The following is a 23289-nucleotide window of genomic DNA, read 5'->3' as shown; positions in this document are numbered from 1 at the left end:
AACAGCGCTGCTGAAGAACAGAAGCCGAGTGCTGCACCATCTGACGCTTCCTTGATTAATGTTCTTGTGAAACAATCCACCCCTTCTAGAAACAGGGTTCCTCAAAACCTCATTAGAACAAGTTCAAACTTTCCAACAGAAAGAAGAAAAATTCTTTATAGTACTAACTAGATATTCTTTTTCTTAATTCTTTCATTCAGAAGAGATAATTAAAAAAAGAAAGAAAAGTGACATGGAATATGTGCATTGGAAAGATTTCAACTTTCCAGATTTTCCTGGGTAGTTAGTAATTATATTATTTCTTAATTAAAAGATGCATAAAAGAGAGGTCTTTTTCACCTAAATGAAAGAATAAGCAGATGTATATTATGCATGTGATTTTCAGCACGTCTAATTGCGATTAAACTTAAGATATTCTTTGTTTTAAAAACTATACAATACAACTTCAATAAGAATTGACATATGGACACATTATAAGTAATCCGAGTGTCACTACTAATCCACTGTGTGTCACTGTTAGTCGCACTCGTCTCACCGTTAGAAGCAGATACACAACAACAGATACTATTTGCTTCTGAACAGTGTCTTATTTCACACACAAGTTGTACAGTAAATAAATAAATACAGTGAAACCTGTTTTAACGGACATCTCTCAGATAACGGACACGAACTGTCTTTTTTTATCCGCAGCGTTTTACTAACCACTTTATAACGGACAACAATTATTATCATCTTAAATGTACAACTGTATTTAGCACATAAAAATACTCTCTGCATTTTGAAAACGTATCTTCCATTGATCACATCAGCTGATCTAACAGGGGCGGATCCAGGACGGACTTCTACGGGGGTTGGTGGGCAGTTGGTTGTAATACTGCTACTTAGATCAACTTTTAAGAGCTCCAAACTCTGGGATGGGTATTATTTATATATAAAATAAGAAAGTTTCCTCTTCTTGGGGAGAGGCGATCGGGGCGATCCCTGGATCCGTCCCTGTGATCTAAAGATTTACAAAGAAATTTCAAACAAACTAGTGACGGTATATAAATATGTAGAATTTTCCTCAAGAAATTAATAAATCGTCATTTAACTTCCCCAATATTTACTATTATGGCTAACATATTTACTGTAAACTACATGCAATTACCACATTGATGCGAGTAACCTAAATTTGTGTAACTTCTCTTGAACACACATCTCTCATTTACAGACAAATAATAGTGTCCCTACGATGTCCATTATTCACCGTAATTCGTTTCATCACCGTAATATGTTTCAACAGGACAAAAATTACCAATTATAAGTGGCAACAATATACTTTTTAACGCCATAAAAATTCGCTTTTTCCCCTCCTCTATTTTCTTAAAACCTATGAAGGAGAATTCATTCTCATTTTGTTTAACTCGATGTGTGACCTAACAAGACGATGCACGTCTCAACTTTGCACAATACTACACTTGAACGCAGTGACTCAGCGGTACAGCGCTTACGTCTGGTGTCTGGTTCTTCGCTTGACAGCCCACCAAGTTCTACCGCGATGGAATCCACTACCTTCCAGAACGTTGGCAGAAGGCCGTCGATGCTGATGAGGACTATTTTTGTTCTTCCCGGTACGCCGTAAGTGACATATCGATGTTCGAAGTTGGTGGGTGAAAAAGCGACAGAACTTTCTTGATTACCTTTAAATGTATGGGATATGGGCTATAGATTGCCACCTTTAAATTCGACGTTTTTTGTTAACGGATTTGCTCTGTTTATTTATTTTATTTATTTGCCATCAACACAACAGGCATAAGCCCAATTATAGTGTTGGTGTATTACATAATACATTTACAACAGTTTTCTTAAACATAGAGTTCATATGTCTTTGTGTTTCATACATATTTTGTTATAAGTAGAACACATTCTCCAAATTGGTGATTTCAATAATACGTTGGTCCTTGCTTTTTTGCAATAAAACAGACCAGGGTTATTAGCACGAGTTTTAAGTGTCGGGACATGAAAATTTAATGTTGATATGAGATCCGTACAATTAAATTCGTTTTGTACTATTTTATGGAGAAAAATCAAATCTGTCACATTTCGCCTTTGTTCAAGTGTAGGGATACAGAAGTTGTCTATTAATGTTAGATAATTTTCATAATATGGATAGATTCCAGTTGTCGTCCGAAATACAGTTTACGAACTCGTCCGAAATAATCGCTCTAGTTATAGATATACTGTAAAATAAAGAATTAAAAAATTCACATCCGTGCAAAAGCTGTCCTGCGAAGTAACGGTCAAACAGACAGACGTAGTAACAACACAACCTTATGTAGGTAATCGTAATAAGATTCAGCAGACTTAGATTAAGTCTAAAAGACAGGAAATTGATTGCTTTCATTAACAGTTCTTAAACAAAGGGTAAACCAATAACAAATGAATGAATTTAACTTCTCAGTCAATTAATTTTCTCTTCCTCTTTCTTCTGTCTTTCCAGAAAATGAAGATGAATCAAAAGACCTAATCTTGTTGAACTACATCAAATCAAATTAATTACCGCTGCAACATATAAAAAGAGACATATTCAAAGAGAATGCAATTCAACAGGAAACAAACGAGAATCCTCCTGGCCACGAAAGCAGAAGATAAAACAATTAAGGTGAGTCAGTGTAAATGTTCGAGTTTCGTCAACAGATGGCAGCACGTTTTCCCTATGTTTTCAATGTATTTTGTTGTATAGAGGGTCACAACATTCAAATTAATTCAATCCAATTGAAGATATCAAAAATTTTTAAGCTTTGTCTAAAAACAAACTGAACCATTAATCACAGAATAATCCGAACATTTTTTTTTTAATGTTTTGTTTCTTTTCTTAGTTCAGACGAGTTTCATTGTTGGATAGTTGCTTGCTTCTGAAGAGTAAAACTACCATTAAAAACAAGGTGCCTATTGATACCTTTGGTCGGGACGCAAAGATTCAAGCACTGTCATCATCCACTCGCAAGCAGCCTCCATCTCCGAAACGATCACCATTATTATCTGTAGTCATCCGTGGGGTCGACCCATCTTATACAGATGACGAAATACAAGACGAGCTCAAGCTGGAGGGTCATACCATCACTAAAGTCTTGCGAATTCGTAATGACCAAGGACCTACATACATGGTTCGTGTCCTAACCACTCATCAAGACACTATCGATGAGTTATTAGCAGCAGGTGCTTACATTTACAATCATAGACACCGTGTTGAACCATCGAGGACACCTGTTCCTATGCCAGTTAGGTGTGAACGCTGTCAAGTATATAATGCTCATCTTACATCTGATTGCAAAAGCTCAAGTAAATGCGGATATTGTGCAGGCCCGCATACCACCCGAACTTGTAGCAACCTACAGTTACCACCTAAATGTGCTACTTGTAATGATCAGCATCCGGCATATAGCTACAAGTGTAAAGCAAAACCGGAACCTATACAAGATCACCCAGAACTCGTAGTTCCACTACGACCACCAGCACAAGCCCATGCCACTCCACATCCGATTGACGCACCTGTTTCGTTAGACCAACTCCTGACCTTCCTGACTTTAGCTCTACAGAATATCCATCCTTTTATCAGGCCTCACATACTCCAACAAATCATTCTTGCGGCAAAAACCACTTTCCATGTAAATTTCACAGCCACTTACTCAGGAAACACTGTTCATTTTCATAAATCTCAAACAACTACTCTCGACTAGTTTACTTTATAACATGGCTGTTACTTTTCTGTTTCTAAATATCCGGTCTTTACCCAAAAACAAACTCTTATTTGAACAGCTCCTTCTTGAGGAACATGTCACAGTGTTCTTACTAAACGAAACTTTTCTGACAAGATCTCGAACATGTCGTTTACCACGATACACTATGCTGCACGCTGAAAACCCTATACCTGCACTCCGTGCCAATGGGGGAGTGGCCATTGGAATTTCGCCGCATATACCGTTTCGTCAACATCATTATACAACGACACCTCTTCCGGAATATCTCCGCGTCACTGTCTATTTCAAAAACGTCATCATCACACTGGCAACAGTATATATCAGACCCAACCATCCTCTACCAGAGCATTTCGTACAATACATATCTAATACCTATAAGACTTATCTTATCATGGCTGATTTCAATATGCATAGCCGCACCGATGGCGAGAGGACAAATTTTGTTAACTTCATTACGACCAATACCACTGGAATCATACTTGATCTTCCACGAGCAACCCGTCCCATTTCCAACTCAAAGCCTGACATAGTCATCATCTCCGCAAACCTCATTTCATATTGCACGGTAGATATTCTTGATCTGTTGGGAAGTGACCATGCCCCAATTAAACTCACCTATCAGCCAAATACCACCACCAGGCATAGCTCATCTGCACCACTCCGCTTAAGCGTTCGTTACGATAAGGCCAACTGGGATAACTATCGCACACACATCTCTCACCTCACAGATCATCTTACTGAACCACATACGGGTGAAGATTTAACTGTTGTCGTTGATACTATTACCTCAGCTATTCAAGAGGCCAGTCATTTATATATTCCAACCACCAAATCTCGTCCATATCAGCCTAAACTTCCGCCGCAATATCTCACACTGATCCAACGCTCACGCCAGTTTTATCGAGATTATCTTCGCACTCGCAACCCTGAAGCACTCCGTCATCATCACCAACTACAACGCACAGTTCACAATTACATTAAAGCTTATAAACTTCGAAAATGGGTAAACACATGCAATAATCTATCCGAGACTTCTCATCCAACCAAATTTTGGAACCGTTTCAAGGCATTATGTGGCCAATTTACTAGCACACCCTATCCGATTCTCCAAGGCGACACACCTGTTTCCACCAATAGTGATAAGGCAAACGCTTTCGCAGATCACTTGCAAGAGATTTTCACGCCATCATCCGGCAATACTCCAGTCGCTGCAGATAGGCTTAACACGTCCACACCGCATCTACAACCAAACACCGCCCATCTCTTACCGCCAGACACAGCCATATCTAATCCTATTAGCGTTCACGAGATCTCTCAGGTTCTCCACAATAAACGAAATACTGCACCTGGTCTCGATAATATAACATACCGCCATATCAAAGAGTGTCCCGCTTTGTTATTACTTCTCCTAGCTAATATTTATACCTTTATCTTGCGCACAGGCTTCTTTCCTTTAACATGGAAAATCTCTAAGACACTCATGTTTCTAAAACCAAATAAACCACCCCAGAACGTTTCATCATATCGTCCTATTCAGCTAACTTCGACTTTCAGTAAGATCCTAGAACGCATCCTGGTCAAGCGCCTACATAACTACCTAAACGATCGCAGCTTAATTCCTATCACACAAGCCGGCTTCAGACCCTCTTTTTCTATCAACGATCAGCTTTTAAGACTCACATCACTTATTACTCAACATTACAATTCTGCAAAACCATCCTGTCTAGTCCTATTTGACTTAGAGAAGGCGTTTGATAAAGTTTGGCACCACGGGCTCATATACAAACTTCTACAGTTTCGACTCCCCATGTGCTACATCCGCCTAATATTTAATTTCATCACCAATCGTCTCGCCTACATATCCATTCATGACTGTTTATCGCATCCGATCTTTCTACTTACTGGAGTGCCACAAGGGTCTGCATTATCTCCTTTACTCTACCTCTTGTACGTCGCTGACATGCCCAGACTACCTGATAACGTTCATCTTTTTCAATATGCCGATGACACGGCTTTCCTTGGACTCGGAAACTCTATCCAACAGATCAATACCGTTCTCCAGCTTGCTATAGATCGTTTCAGTAACTGGTGTAATCACTGGAGACTTACTATTAACGCAACAAAAACACAGGCCATGGTCTTCTTACCTCCACGACGCTCTTCCAGAGTACGCAGAAACCCACGTCGCTTATCTCTCCATGTTGATCAAGTACCGCTTCAGGCCAAAAATACAGTAACGTATCTGGGAATTACCTTTGATCGCCATCTTACATGGTCGCAACATCTGAAAACAGTCACTACTAAAGCCTATAATCGCATCAATCTTTTGAAACGTCTTACTGGTACTACCTGGGGTCTGAAGCCACACACAATCCTCAACACCTACAAAGCTTTCCTCCGACCAGTTTTGACATATGGTTTCACTGCCTGGATAGCCGCCCGACCTCAATACTATCATAAACTTTTCATCTTAGAACGCCACGCTTTCCGTATAGCTTATCGCATCAAGCTCCCTAGCCCTACGGAGGAACTCTACCGCCATATTACTTTTCCAATTCTGAAATTTCACCTCGAAAAACTGCGGCTAACATATATCTCTAAACGCTTTCAAACTCGCCACCCATTACTTCAAGATACAATGCATTACTTAGCAGTTCATCCCACACCTTACACCTACTATTATCCACCACTCTCTCTACTGTTTACATTATATCACTATACGCTTCAACCACCAGACCCAGCTTTGCGATTCATATCAGAATACGTAGTTCACGATCATCTACCTCTCATCCATCCATCATTTCCCGCACAGTAACAACCTTTGTTTATTAACTTGGGCTCCCTATGTTCTCATCAGTGCCTAGAGCAGCCCCTAGGCTGAAGAATAAGCTCATTTGTCTTTCTAACATCACCTAAAGTGTTGTATTGTGTATTGCACTTCGCCTCATCTTTCATGCTTATTGATATATTTTGAAATGTTTTGTATCATTATTACTATTCCTATATTTCACGCACATTTTTCAATGCACATTTTCACGTATTTCTAATCATCATGTTTTTGTATATTTAACTTTGTTTTATGCACCTCACCAAATGTTAAGGATCAAAGTTCCTTAAGTCACCATGTTAATTCATTTTGAAAATTTGAAGTTAATAAATATTTCATGAAACACTTAGCCCAACAACAGTAAACTTAACCTATCCTATCACTGCACCTCATTCCTAACAGAGGGCATAACCCTCTTAAAGGTGGCTAGCCTTTCTGGCTAGCATGAAAAAAAAAATGAAGAGTAAAACTACGTACATCCTTAAATTATACAACAAAATCATTGTCATTGTTATGATTATATCTACCAATGTTAGTATTTTTATTACTGCTACTAAAAGTCGAAGAACAATAAATTGTTATTTAACATTTTTTTTTTTTTTTAAGTAACTATGTTTGTGACTTAATAACTCCTGAACCACCCGACCGATCTCAATCACATTTTCAACATAGATGAGGTTCAGGCCTTGGGAAGTTTTTTTACTATTATTATTATTATCATATCCCTTGACGAGATATTTAAAAATAATCGAAAACGGCCGATATTAGTGTCAAATCCATAGTTTGCGGGGTCGCTGAGAAGAAAATGTATTATCAGTCGAGTCAGTCATACTGCGTGAGTTTTTTTCCTGAGTTTTCCTCATTCAATCTCAGGTAAAGACTGGGAAAATGAAAATTAAAAAAATGAAATGAAATGAAGTCTTTAAGTTTAACGTCCCACAGTTATGCCGGTTAGGCAAAAGGTGATAATGAGAAATGAGTGAAATGGTGGAATGAAGAAAGTGGAAGGAAACGGGAGAACCCCGAGAAACCCCACGAGCATGGTGTTTGTCCACCACAAAGTCCACACGGTGCGAGCTGGGATCGAACCAGGGACCCCAAGCACCGAAATGAAAATTAAACTTTGAGCTTAACGTACCAGAATTCCTCGCCTCTCCCCGAAAATATATTTTGGAAGAGAGTCATGTGGTAGTGCAAAAAATTATTTTAGAACAGCGGCGTAATAATATAGCCTGCAATGCAAACGGCCTCGGCCCACCTTATTGGCTTGCAAAGTTTGTTCTTTTCTGATTGAGAGATGTCAGATTATGTGTCATAGTGGTTTTGTAGGGCAGTAGTAAGTATTCATTACGAGTAAAACAGAGGAATTACAAAAACAAATAAAGAAATAAATCATGTTTTCATTTTATGCTTAGTTCGATGCAGTTTTTAAGAATATTCATTTGCTCGAAAGCTGTCCAATATCTCATGCAAAATGTTTACTTTGTTTTAGTATTAAAATCACGAAATTCCGACATAAAAAAAACAGGTATATTGAATAATAAACTAAAATGTAAACTGTAATAGACTATTAATAACTGTTAAAACTATAGCCTTTTTCATGTCACCCAATTAAACAATTTAAAATTAATCTCTAGTCAATATTTTCCATTGCCGCATACATAACTATTATGAACTGAAATATTTCAGTTTTACATCCCACAATTATGACCTGTAGGCTAAAGGAAACGGTGAAGTGAATATGAATGAGATAGTGGAATGAAGAAAGTGAGAGGAAACGGGAGAATCCCGAAAAAATCCACTCACGGCATTTGTAAACCACAAAATCCACTTGGCATGAGCTGGAATCGAATCATGGACCCAATTAACTTTTAACCTGGAAAATAATTTGTGACAGTGAAAGAGTGATACTGAGAATTTTAATAATAATCTTACCATGTATAGAAATTTACAAATTATTTTATGTTTAATCAGTGTCTTTATTGTGATTTTATCAACTTCTCCCATTTAAAAATCGTTATACGTAAGAATACAAATTAGGAATACTAAATAGGCAAAGGTACAAGTAATATGATCTACAGACTCAACAATATATAAAATAGAATAAAATAAACACTTGTAATAATAGAAATATATATATATATATTCTAATACTTGCAATCGCGATACGTGTTTTCCATCCTACTTGGAAATATACTTCTACTAAAGAGAAATTCCTATGTTCAAAGTAATTTCAGCATCAAATTTATAATAGTTCTTCAATTCAAGGTAATCCTCATTGACTGAAAACGACAAATCACTTCAAATATTAATATTCATGAAGTGATGTCCTCTAAGGAAATAATCTAGATTTTTTTCCTTCTTTACAGTAGAGCAACAGAGAAACATACATGGTCATTGAAAACTGAATTTCTGTCCCCTATATTCATATAAAAGCTGCTAAGAAAATCCCGATCGTCGGAGGAGAGAAGGGCTTCTCATCACTAAAGAAAATAAGACTTCATTCGGAACGCCATGACAGAAGAAATACTATCTGTGATAGCAATGTTTTCTATTCAGAGAGACTTAGTGAATAGCATTCCAGATTTTAATCAGCAAGTAACCAGAGAAATTTGCAGTTTGAAAAGAACGAAAAACAGACTTACCAGTAACGTATGATTTATTTAATTAAATAATTTGGTTTAACTTCGTGCATGGGTATACGTATTTGCTTCTTTTCTCTTATCATTCATACATTACACTTCATGTTATATATTTTATTCATATATTTTTTAAAGTTACAATTATGCACCGAGACTAAGGGAAACGGTAATGATGAGACGGATGACAATAGTGCAATGGCGAAAGTGGGAGTAAACGGGAGAACAGCGAGAAAATCAATGCACACGGTGCTTGCCCACTACAAAGCACATCTGGCGAGAGCTGGAAGCGAACCAGGGTCGCCATTTGCCAGAGATGATCGCTTTAGTACTGTACCACCGCAGCCCCGATATTTATCCCTCGCTCAGTAACACCGGTATAGGAGTTTTGTATATGAATAACGTATAAACGTACACTGACATTCATTTTGTTTGAGGTAAAAAGAAATATATGTTAAATCAATATTAGTGAATGTACTTAAATCAATAAATATACAAAATAGATCTTGAAAGGACTTTTCCTGTTTATATTTCCTAAATATTGTTTGGATAAAACTCTAGAGCACCGAGAGAGGGAACATTCGCGCGTACGTATATACTTTTGATATTGCAACCGCTGCTTTTACAGATTACGATCCGATACTGCAGGACATACAACAATGGGGCATTAAACTTAAGATTTTATTTCATTCTTAAAATACATATCACCCTGCTGACGTCACATACCCGAACGCCTTCTAGTCAAGCGGTGTGCGGTTAGCCACCCGCTAAAAAAAATACTTTGTAGACCAGAGTTCTCTCTACCTTAAGTCTATTAGCTCCACAATTATCGAGGTCAAAACTAAAACCATCATAAACTTTTACCGAGAAATGAACCCGGGAATCGCGCACCAGCCATCGCTTACACGGAAGCTCTATCTAGATCACTACAGTCTTCAAATAAAGTAATCAAAGAAAATAGAATACTGGGAGTGATATTTCTAAAGATGAATTAGATTTTAAAATAGTGACGAAAATTACTGAATATGTCGATTAATAATGAAATTAAGAGAAATTATAATTTAGAAAAACACTATGACTAAATCAGCAATATTTCACTTTCAATAAATCGACATATAAACCAAAAAATCGATAATTTAAACATTCTTACGTCTAACGCAGCGCTGTCCAAATGGCGGCCCGCCAAACCGTTTCCTACGGCCCACAAAGCTTTCACGATTCACGATTTTTATTACTGACAGTATTTTCATTTATATTTATTCATTCGTTTAATGTTTCCACTCTTCTTTCGAAATAACGCATCCATTTAGCGCTTCTGTACAACGAAAAGGTCGTGGGCATCCACTTCAACAGCTTTCCCTAAAAACTGTGAGTTTGGTCGGAAAAGAGTGTCAATGTTTGATAGTACTTATTTGTGTGAAAGTGCATTTACCACCATGAAAATTGTGAAGAATCGCTTCAGAAACTGCCTTGGAGATTCTTCTCTTTTACATCTCCTGCGGCTCGTAACAATAGGAATGGATGTAGATATCCCAGCCCTTGTAAACGCTGCTAGTCACCCTCATTTGTCACAGATTGAATAGGTAATATTTCAAATATCTTTTTTATTTTTTCTTTTGTAGCATAATAATAATAATAATAATAATAATAATAATAATAATAATAATAATAATAATAATAATAATAATAATAATAATATTTAGCTGCGGCCCTCTACTTTACTAGTAAAGACGATTATGGCCCTCAGGCTCATTATAATTGGACACCACTGGTCTAACGTAAGAAGCGTTTTTGAAATGTCGTCAAGATCTAACCAGATTTCTTCTACATCAAAACATTGAATAAGGTCATAAAGCTTAGAGAAATTCTGTTACTGCTCATAACCAGCATAAGGAGAAAAGATAAAAATCTTACAAACATAAAAAGTAGTAGAACATTCATACACTTCGATTACAATAAAAAAGAGCCTCTGTCCATACTCTAACACTCAACCATAACAATGTGAACTTCTAAGGCACAGAAGAACGCAAAGGAGAAAAATAACGATTTTCTTTTTAAAAATCTTACCTTGGGAAGTGAGTTCAGCACAGCACAGAAAACAACTTGAACTTTTCACTCAGTCAAAACAAAATACTTTTAGAAGCAGTGAGGAAATGTCACCACAAACATCGTAATGTGCAAACCACACTGACAAGAACTTCGTATAATGTTCGTATTTCTTTTTTCTTTTTTTTTCTGTAAATATCTTCTTTACAAACCGGAAGAAGCATCATCAACACGAAGAAAGGAAGAGACCATCCAAGGAAGCGACACTTCCGGTCACTTTGACTACCAGATTTCAGCTTCCTGCATCACATCTCAAAAGAAAACTTCTGGGCGCTCTCTCTCTTGAGCCACCCTTACTGAATCGTAAATCCCAAACGAACCCCTTTCTCCAGAAAAAGAAAGAAAGAAAAAAAAAAGATCTGAAGATCTGCTCCTTCGTAGTGGGTCTAGTGAAGAAGAGGGTTTGGTTAGATGGTTGAACGAAGACTACGGAAAGCCCAAACGCGGAAGAAGGCTAAAAGAAGGAAGGGTTGGCGAACGAAAACGAGAGAAGAGGTAGTAAGGAGGGGGCGGGTTGGAGCGCCATAAAGGCGAACAGATACTGGAAAGATGAGCATCAAAATGAGAATTTGTACGAAGGGGAAGAAGAAAAAAAAAGGATATTTTTAAAGAGAAAACGACGAAAACGAAAGGCACACACTTGCACTTCCCTTTTTCTTGAAAGATATGTTGTAATGGGGCCGAAAAATCCCGTGTGGACGGACTTTTAGTGACAAATTCTTTTCAAGATCTTCTCAAGCACACAAATATTGGAAGAGACATCTTCTTCAACCACTGAAATAGGAAGGGGGTAGCCGACAATTCTGAGGATTTAGAGGAGGAAGAGGGATGCTGCCAAAGAAGGAGAGGAAGGATAGAGATAATAATGGTCCTCGAAAGAGCAACGTAGGAGAAAATGGCAGAATGACTTTTTCACAAACTGGAGCCGAACTGCTGTTAGCAATTGCTGCTCATCGTGTGTAGTTACCGCTTGAACGACATAATCTTTAAATACACTACATCTTTAATTAGGAGTCTTGGATTACATATAAAGAAAATAATGCAGGTATATTGACTTCGATATTTGTTACTCCAGATTGCTAATAAAAATGTCTCAGAGAGAAGCCACGGTAAGCTCAGTAGTAGAGCGCTCACCTCTGGTATGTGGGTCCCTAGTTCGATACCAGGTTCCGCCAAGCGGGTCTTGTGGCAGACAAATATCATGTGCGTGTATTTCTTAGGGTTCTCCCATTTCCTACCATATTAGCCATTATCATTCATCTCATTATCTTTTGGCATCGATTCATAATTGTGGGACGTTACACTAGAAAGAAAAGTTTTAAGGTGATATTTACCATTTTTTAAAAAAATGAATTTTGCACTCCTTTCAGTAGCGAGACTATATGAAACGTGGGCCTACAGCTTAACGTGGGATTCGTACCACATAAGCTCTCGCTGGGAAAAATTTATCTATTGTATCTTCCCTTAGCCTATAGAGATCAAGCTGTAATTTTTATTGATGTGACTTTCCTCAAGGGCCGCTACTCAGATACCGCAGCCATCTATTTCGGCATATTATATATATATATATATATATATATATATATATATATATATATATATATATATATATATATATATATATATATGTATATATACAGTGGCGGATCCAGGATATGATAAAGGGAGGAGCTAAACCATAGTTTACCGCTTTATCCAGTGTAAAGCAGGATTGAAGCCCATTTTATCCAGTGTATACGTGAGCGTCAAGGGGAAGCCATAGCCCCTATAGCCACCCTGGGATCCGCCAGGCCTTTGAGTACTAGAATTTATCAGTACAGTAACACAGATGCACAAAATGTAGTTGGACAGTGATACGCAGCTTTTAAGAATTATCGTATAGATGACAGTAGTGTAAAGCCACATATAATTCTCAAACTACCAAAGACCTTTCTATGTTAAAATTATTTTTGACTGTTTGTTTAAACCGATTCGTTTATTTTGTACCTACAGCGGTTAGAAGTAGTAGTTCTGTGTGAACAAAGGACATTTCTCGTGAACCTTTCAGGTGATGATTTTTTATTGTTTCAAATGTTTAATACGAAAAGAATCCAATGAGCAACTTCTATTGGCCTTTGGGGATGAAGTAGTACCATCCAATAAGACTATATACATACAATTGTTTTTCCGAGTATCAGTGTGTTTGCACATTTCTTAGTCCTGAATTTCGTAAAGGTCGTCCATCCACGCTGTTTTTGCCAGCAATGTTGACGCTGTGCGTGAAATAATTGAAACAAATTTTTGTCTCACGGACGGACACAGATTTTGGTAAAGTAAGCTCCTTTAAAATGTTGAAACAATTAAGTTTTTCGGAATATATAAAAATTTTCAGTTCGTGACCAACTGGAAGTCGTTATTTTATTTTGAAAGTAACACTATCTGTACGAGAATTTTGTAAACTATTTGTAGCCTGCGCATCACTGTGCAAATCACCTTTATTTATTTGGGTTCTTGCGCTTTTGTGCATGTTGCCCAGTTCCAATTTCCAGTGAATTCACAGAATTTTGAGGGAAAAAATTAGAAGCTATTTGAATCAAGAAAGACACCGAACTGCAGTCTAAAAAATTAGAAATGACGGCGAAGTGACAACTAAAGATCCGTTCCCCGTATTCCTAGCGGAGTAATTATGGATACTATCCTTCTTTGGTAGACTATCCGCAGTACTATTTAGATTGGCGGGTTAGCATAACGATCAGGATGCAAAATACTAATAATCTGTACGTGGAATAAAACGACAAAATTAAACTAAATCACCTTTTCTACTCGACTAAATGTTTGCTCTTTTTAAGTATTCATTCATCTTACTAAACATGAATGAGTTTTACGTCCCACGGTTATGCCGGCTAGGCTAAAGGAGACAGTGATGATGAGAAATGAATGAAATGGTGGAATGAAGAGAGAGGAAGGAAACGGGAGAACCCCGAGGAAACCCATGCAGATGGTGTTTGTCCACCACAACGTTCACTTCGCGGGAGCAGGGATTGAACTCGGGACCACATGCACCAGAGGTGAACGCTCTACCACTGTGCCACTGCAACCCCTCATCTTACTGAAATTTTTGACTGATGAACGGGGAATGAACGGTGAAGAGAAATTTTAAGTCACAATTCAATTTTCACGTTGTGCAGCACACTGTAATGTTACTACTTATTTCATTTTAAAGAACATCTCACCAAAATTAACAACAGTTCACTCAAAATTTTTGCGAAAAGATATATCAAGCCTACCAGGGACAAATCTAGAAGATAAAGACTGGAGGGCACCCAAAATCCACACTATGATAGGTGTACCATTAGTTTACCATAAACTTTCAAAAATATATAAATAACAGCTTCAATTATTTTTGTCACTCAGAACTCTTGGGGCCTACCCCTACCCCCTTGCCGGTCCCGAGAAGATCCGTCACTGAAGACTACCAGAGTGCTTGAATGGAGGTCTGTCTTACTGTTCCAAAATCTAAATAAACTTCTAATAACTAAATTTTAGTTAAATATTGGGAATTCTACTTTAATTGTTCGAGATATTTAAAAGCAGAACACTGGCATTAGAAAAGTAAAAATAGAAGACACTGCCATACAGGGGCGGCGATTAGAGGGGCAGTTGGCCCCCACTTTTCCGAAGTGACCCATAATGTATATAGTTTCATTTGGAAATGTAAAGTTTTTGTATGTATTACTGGTTCATAGAAAAACATGGTGTCATATAATATTTGCCGTGCGTGAGTACGTATTGGCTATTTGTCTTCCCGTGAAGTTAAGAAAGTTACAGGAACTGCGTTTTAATTGCAATTCAACGCAATTAATATTGCTATTGCGTATTTCTTTAAATGTCGTAGCATATGCTTGTAGTATTTACTGTCTTTCATTTTCTAAGAGTATTAACAAACATTTAATGGTATGTGTGGAATTAAAAATATAAGATGTTCATTAATCCCAGTTTCAATATAACTTCTACAAAACAAGCCTCATTATTCATTGCTAATATTATCCTTTCTAATTATTTGTTTTGCAAATTTGTTATTAAATAATCTGATAACATAGTTTTCCAGACAGAATTTTAAGCTGTTCATGAACAAGAAATCAAATCTCTTCTTACACCTTCGTTGTTTCGGAGTACCTACTTGCGTAGCTCTTGTGGTCAATTTACTTAATAAAATGTGAAATATGGTATATATGGTATTTTAGCTGTAAAATATAGTATCCTATTAGTTATACAACCTTTCGTCAAACAAAATGTTGGAAACAACCAAGAAAACTAACATTGATATACAAATATTCAGATAATGTCTTGCCTCCCCACTTTTAACGACCAATCGCTGCCACTGCTGCCATAGGACACCAATGAAGATGGTGAACTCATGAGACTGATTTTTTTATTTATTTTAAAAAGAAAATGAGACAATTTTGTTTTGGCACAGTACATAAAGCTAATACTTTTTTTTTTTCATGAACAGTACATAGCGCAACAAACTCATATCCAGAATTTTGATATTACAACGCTAAATTCGATATCCTTCGAGACGACTTCACTATTTACATTCTTTTGGAACTGTACAGTTAGACGGAATCGAGTCAGTGAACTATCGCAGACCTGCAAAACGACGAAAACTGTCAGACTGACAAGAAGAAAAAGAAGATGATGATGATGAAGAAGAAGATGAAGAAGATGAAGAAGAAGAAGAAGAAGAAGAAGAAAGGAAGAAATCCACTCCAACAACGCAAAAATGAAAGCAAACGTATAAATCAAGTGAAGAATTCACTAAGGTCGACATTTCTATGTCCCCACAGTATGAACATAATCCATAACGCTCTATTGAACTTCTCCTTTTCCTTGTTGGTGGTATTGGAGAATCACAGAGGAAGACCCCGAATAATTAAAAGAAGACGAAACTACAACAAAAAAGACAAATGCGCCATCTGAAGGAAGAAGGAAGGAAGGAATCCCCCAAAATAATTATCATCATCTTCCGTTTCTTCTCCTTTATCTTCTTTGGTATTCCCCTTTCTCCGTTTTCCTCCCATTTCCAAAATTCTCAAAAGCTGCGAAGTTTCACGTGGCAACAACAGAGAGGGTAGGTCCAACGCGAGGTGAAGAAGTGAAAGAAAGAAAAAAAATCATCTTAAGCATATGGTGCAGCTTTGGACAGCTGTGAACTTACATGTTTCGTCGAATTACCAGGCTATATTTAAAGACGTGTATATTTACTTTACACTGTTCTACTTGGGGATTTATCTCAGCAACTGAAAACATCCTCAAAGAATTTAAAATGGCTTCAACAGGACAAGACGGAAGTGAAAGCAAATCACACGAAACCAAGGTCAAACACCATGATTCTCCCCAGGACACCCACGATTACATTTCACTTCCGAAAAATAAAAATCGATTGCTCTTGAAGATCAACACGATGAGGTACTAATTATGTTTAAAACAAATGTTACGTTCTATAAATAAAACAAAATATTATTCTAAATTAATTAATTATACATCCGGACAATTCCGAATACGATATACAATTCGAATATACAGTATTTTTTCCGGACAATTCGCTTACAACATGTTAGATTTTTCTTAAATCTCGGATATTAAAAAAAAAAAAAAAAACGAATCAATTTTCCCCGAGATGAAATTTCGTCATTGGCCCATTACAGGTAGTATAAAAGTCACTGTTAGACAAGGGCGCCGATTTCTCTGCAAATTTGGAGGGGGGATCATTCAGATGCAGAAAGCATATATGAGGATTTTAAAGACAAATTGCATTCAAATTATGCCACATATTATAAATTTACAAATACAATGAAGGGACCCTCATGAGCTTTGGAGGGGGGCCGGGCCCCCTCGGCCCCCACAGGATTGGCGCCCTTGCTGTTAGAAATATCTGTGTTACTGTTCAGTGGCGGATCTAGAAGGTAAAAACTGGGGCCCTGCCAGAACCCAGACTATGATAGGTATATCATGAGTTTACTATAAACTTTCAAAAATATGTAAACAATAGCTTAAATTATTTTTTGTCAATCAAAAATCTGAAAGGGGTCTAGGCTTCCCGACCCTGGGATAGATCAGCCACTGTTACTGTTAGGAATATCTTGTCACTGTTAGAAGTATCTGTGTCACTGTTAGGGATATCATGGCACTGTTAGAAGTACTGGTGTCACTGTTAGGAGTATCCATATCATATATCAGTATCACTGTTAGGAGTATCTATATCATAGTAAGGAGTATCTTGCTACTACTAGGAGTATTGTGTCACTGTTGGCAGTATCTTGTCACTGTTAGAACTATCTGTATCATTATTAGAAGCATATTGTTACTGTTAAGAATATCTATGTCACTGTTGCGAGTATTTGTGTCACTCTTAGGAGTATCTTGTCACTGTTAGAAACATCTGTGTCATTCTTAAAAGCATACTGTCACTGTTAGGAATATCTATATCACTGTTACGAGTATCTGTGTCACTGTTAGAAGTATTTGTCACTCTTAGGAGTATCTTGTCAATATTTGGAGTAGCTATGTCACTGTTATGTGTATTTTGTCATTGTAAAGAGTATCTGCGTCAGTGGCAGAGACTCGTGTTCCAACGTTTTCTTTTTAATTTTTGTTTTAAAGGGGCACGCAATGGAGCATTTCATACATACATTACATATAAATAGATGTATGCATGTGTGTTTTACAAGGTACGTTCGTGAAATATCCCTTTTGGATTCGTGTAAAATTGATTCACATGCAAAGTTCTCCGCGGCCCACTTTGTACTAATGTTCTATTGTGTATTGTACTAATTTTAGCGGCCCATGCCAGTAATTTGCATATCTATGGGCCTTCATATATCCGGAATTCAATCATACACTACTATAACGCTCGGACTTATAATTAGTTTTAGTTTCTTTAAATGTAACTGGACATGAATGTGGGCATTTCCAGAACAAATTGGATCAAGTACTATTTCTCTGACATATTACTCACCCTAGCTGTCATCTTGATTCTACATATTGGATTCTACGAGTACTTTTTGTTTTTCAAATGGGAATAGGTGCATGTGATACATCAAATTCATGCACAATTTTATCGGAAATTCATTTTTGTAGTGAGTTTTACCGTAACTTGTACTGTTTGCAAGGTATTGCATCTTAAATGTCTGGTATTTCAAGAATATTGAACCAAATAGAAAGTTGTGCAGCGCTCCGTGTGTATATGTGACCATTTACGTGATTTATCGTTGATGAAATATTTTCTGAACATACATACATGCAGTCACACAGACGTCAATACGGAAATGGTAGGTCTTCATCCAAATCTGGTCGTATCTGGATTTGCATTATGCAGTTTGACCGTAAAGCAATACTTCCTTAAGATTATGACACCAATGTTGTAAAGAGTTTGTTTATAGTATATTTCCAGTGAGAAATTGTTTTGGTTTGTCAACATCAAAAACGTAAGCGTAACTAATAGGTTATTACTCCGCAATGCAGAAAATCTTGATGACGATACACTTCAGTACGAGTTTCATCTCAACTGATGGCGTGGCTATCGTATATTAACCTTTACGTTCACAACAAATCAATTTTTTTGAAAACTACGCATGAGGATTTACATCCATTCATATCACTTCATTCAGCTCGATGAGGTCTATTGTTTGGTATGTCTTATCTTTGATTTTTTCTTTTTCTTTCTTTCTTTCTTTGTTTTCTTTTTTTGGTTAAACGTTAATAACGTTACAATTTTCTTAATTATTTTCTGATACACAGATTTTTCACTTCGTTTCCTCGTCAAAGTTATGCAAATTCAATTTCGACAAATTGGAGTGTATGAAAGAACGCTACAATAATTTCATGTCTAACGATATCGATGGAAACAGTGAGAAAAATCGGTGCGAAGAAAACATTTAAAGGAGAAATACACTGTGAAATCTCTAATGTGAAAAGAGCATACCGGTTAAATAGGATACACCGTAGTCAAATGGTTACAGCATTGAACTAACGTTCGCGTGATCCCGGGTTCGATTCCCGGTGCATCCCAAATTTCAGCGTCCACCTAGCGTCGTGAGAGAAACTGGGGAGTCACGTGAATAAAAACACATGACAGCAGTGGCGGCTGGTGCTTTGAATTTTATGTGGTGCACAATACATGACCTCTCCTTTTTCATTATTATTATTATTATTATTATTATTATTATTATTATAAATAATAATAGTTTAATAATAATAATAATAGCAGTGGCGGATTCACGATTTTGTTTCGGGGGGCTTTGCTAACTCTCGAGGGGGGCCTTTGCCTGAAAATGTGAAAATTCTGTAAGATATTTCATGGGGGGCTTAAGCCAGGAAGCCCCCTAAATACGCCACTGATAGTTATTATAAATAATAATAGCGATTTCTTCATGGCATGCTTCAAGCATGCAATGGAGAAGCTCATTTTGTATGATTTTTGACGTACTCTCGAAAATTATTGCTATTTCTAAATGACCCTTGAGAACGCTGTCAAGTTCTGCACTGAAATTAATTAATTTACGAGAAACGCCTCGATTTGAAGACGAGTCTGTTTTTCATCATGTCCTCTTAAAGCCAATTCGAAGGTGCCACGAAACCAAATGCAATTGATGATTATATTGAGCACGTACCTGTTTTGCGTCACTTTTTGATTGTGATTCTCAATGGACCGCCTATAACCAGCATTTAGTCGAGCAGCAATATTCACGTTTCCTAATACAGTGAGATCAGAACATGTCTTATATGACCTGACGATTTTATTTATTTATTTATTTATTTTTATTTTTTTGTGCAGATGCTGGATATCCGCGACAATAAAATGAAAAGTGATTTAGCACAAATAAAAAATGAAAATATTGGACGGAGATTTGTACAAACATGCAAACATTAAGAGAAACCGCCACTGCATGACAGGCATTAGGTCTAGAAAGCTCCTGGTATGCCTGTTAGATAGAGACAGAGAGACGTAGTTCGACGCTAGGCTGGACCTAGTTCAGTCAATCACTAACAGATGGCGTTGGAGCGGCACAAACCCACAAAGGGTTGTTACGCCAATTGGCTTGGTTCTTCTTATGTCGTTTAGGTGAACTTCCTAACGTGTATGTAATTTTATGTTTGGTTCATAAGATAACGTACCCCACAGCCTAAAATTAGAATATAATAATAATAATAATAATAATAATAATAATAATAATAATAATAATAATAATAATAATAATAATAATAATAATAATAATAGTGTATAGATGTGTTTGGTCAATATGATCAAAGTTTCGAAGTTTTCAGATTCAGTCGCTAGAAACGGAAATTAATTGCAAAATATGTTAACAATTTCCACTATGAACAAGTATTAAAAATTCTCTAAATTCTATCCAGATTTACAATTCCATTTCATATGAGAGACTACACACTGAAAATTCCCCATTTTAGTTCTTTTATTCTCATATCTCAATATTAATTACATCTTCTTGTTTTGCCCACTAAACTATTTTCATTTCCAATATTATTAATGCGTTCTCGAAAAGTAAAATAAAACAAAACAATGTGCATTCAAGATTTTTTTTTTTAAAAAAAAGCATGGATTTATTTTTAAACAACATTCTAAATAAATGTAATGATTAAAAGGAAAAATGGCATGCACCTTACAGCCACAACAAACAGTATTTAAAAATACTATTTGATCAGACAATAATTTTCAATATTTATCTCTGTGTCTATTTCCTTATTTGTGTATCTGTCAGCAACAATATTTGTTTTTCCTGTTATGGCTTTAAGTTATTATTAATAGTATGTATATGGTGGGGAGGGGGGCACAACCAAGTCTTCCCAGAATTCGCAATTTTAATGCAGACAAAATGACATTTTAAATCACTTCAATAAATAACAAATAAAAAAACTTTAATAATAAAATAAATAAATAAACTTGAAATCTAAAACAATACATCTTTCCAAAATTTTTCTAGGAAATAATTCACGAACTAACAAAGGTTCAAAATACTGTGTCATTTCTATGGTAAATATTTTCCAAGAAATCTACAAAATTATGCAGAAATAATATGGGAAAGGCAATCCATTCTTCATTATAAAAGCCGAGTGAAAAATCACATTCGGTAGATCACTATTCAAATCAATCCATCCATTCAGTCTTTTAATGGATTAAAGTGTGACTTCGAAGAAGAGCGATACGTACACATACACACCAGGGGCGGATCCAGGACGGACTTCTGGGGGAGCAGTAGGTTGTAATACTGCTACTTAGAGCTACTTTTAAGAGCTCCAAACTCTGGGATGGGTTTTATTTATATATAAAATAAGAAAGTTTCCTCTTCTGGGGGGGGGGGGAAATTGCCGCGATCGCCTCCCTGGATCCGCCCCTGATACACACAACATCAGGCTTATTGGCTGTAACAATGTAAATCAAACTCAACCATTAAACTAGTTTCTAAACTTCACCAATATGTAAGTTAGACAATTGGTTTATTAATAGTAAAACAGATCCAGCTCTAAAGCAGCCAATTCGATCATAATCTCCTGCGGTAGGCACGGTTCAAACAAATATTTTTATAGTGAATTAAAAGTAGAGGAAACTTTCTATAATCCTACCGTGCGTTATTTTGACCTGTCCAGTACAGTAACGCCAGCTTACAAAATTACAGTCCCAAAAACCTCCACGAAACTTGACGAACTTACGTCATTTGTTTCAGAATTCACTCCTAATTGCTCCCTGTGAACCCATCTCATGACTATAATGATCGCGAGGAGTCGTGACGGTTGACCTAGATTTACCAATTGCAACATCCAATAGAAAACGAGAGTGTATCCCAGTAGTCAACCCCCATCTCTGAAAATTTGCCAATGTCGTTCTTCGTATAGCGCGAGAGACATCTTCTGAGAGAGCAGTGTTGTCGGATTGCAGCTAAGTTTTGTTTTGTTGTTATTGTTGTCGTCGTTATTTTATATTTTTACTATTATTATTGTTACGGTTTAATTTCGCTATGTCCTCTCTAAATTTGGCACCATGATTTGTGTTGAGTCCAGGCTTCACGAGTCGTTGCAGTCACTACAGCAGTTTGGTTTTCTGGCCTTCGTTGTTAGGCCTTCAGCTGGGCATCGCAGTTTTCCTAGGAATCTAGACATGGGATGGGTTTCTCAGCTTGCTGAGTTTTATACATGTACACCCTTCAAATTTTATAACGTTCGCTATTAATCATCATTTCTTCATCTTTTACTTCTAGAATCCTGGTAGATAGCCCCTCACGAATGCTAGAAACCGGGAACTAACATATCCTAACAACTGCATGTTCCTTAGTAGACCAAGCTGCATGCGGGACCTGGGAAATAGATAGAGGATCCTTATCCCAGGACCGGGCCTGCAAGATTTGCGAAGCAGTGCCCATTATCGTTTTTCTGTTTCTGTTTCACGTAACTTGAATTACAGTAAAAGTGAGTCACACTTGTAAATTGCTTCAGTGTAACTCCGTAAGAAACTGCATTATTTGTTATTATTATAAAGATTACGATAGTCACGTTATTCTTTTAGGCTATACCGTGGAGTGTAGAATAAAACAGCAATTTCAGTTACTATTCTTTTAGGCTATTAAAGCAGACAACAGCAATTTCAGTTACTATTCTTTTAGGCTATAGAGTATATTAAAGAAGACAACAGCAATTTCAGTTATTTTAGTCTTTTACGAAGATCCTGTATTTTGTTTAATAGAACACTTAGTCCTTTAAACAGCACAATACGTCTCATGGTTAAGTGCAAACAAAACATTCAAATGCTGGATTTACAGTATAATATGCAGATATTAAAGCTTATGTGCAACACATGATTATTCAAATGAAGAAAATCTTATGATTACATTCAGCGGAAAACTGTAAACCAAACGGTGGCTGTCATTTAGGGAATAAACCAAAGTAACCACCAGTTTCAAATTGTACGAACCAAATAAAAGAA

At 36.7% G+C, this 23289-nt stretch overlaps 1 protein-coding gene across 3 annotated transcripts in view; it reads right to left on the bottom strand.

Annotated features, from left to right (window-relative positions):
- The window catches only part of LOC145668851 (uncharacterized), a 695269-nt gene that overhangs the window by 315722 nt on the left and 356258 nt on the right, over positions 1-23289 (bottom strand). Inside the window, exon 1 of one of the 3 annotated variants that reach the window (XM_081737061.1) lies at positions 11274-11681. The exons of the other annotated variants lie outside the window; for them this stretch is intronic. The gene's annotated coding sequence lies outside the window, so the exon portion shown is untranslated. Of the gene's footprint in view, positions 1-11273; positions 11682-23289 lie in introns of those variants that run through there. 3 annotated transcript variants of the gene reach the window in all.

The sequence above is a fragment of the Thermobia domestica genome, chromosome 13, assembly GCF_964235325.1.
Source record: "Thermobia domestica chromosome 13, izTheDome1.hap1.1, whole genome shotgun sequence".
Classification (NCBI taxonomy): Eukaryota; Metazoa; Arthropoda; class Insecta; order Zygentoma; family Lepismatidae; genus Thermobia; species Thermobia domestica.
The sequence above is the reverse complement of the archived record's forward strand: the minus strand, read 5'-3'. Positions and strand labels throughout refer to the sequence as shown.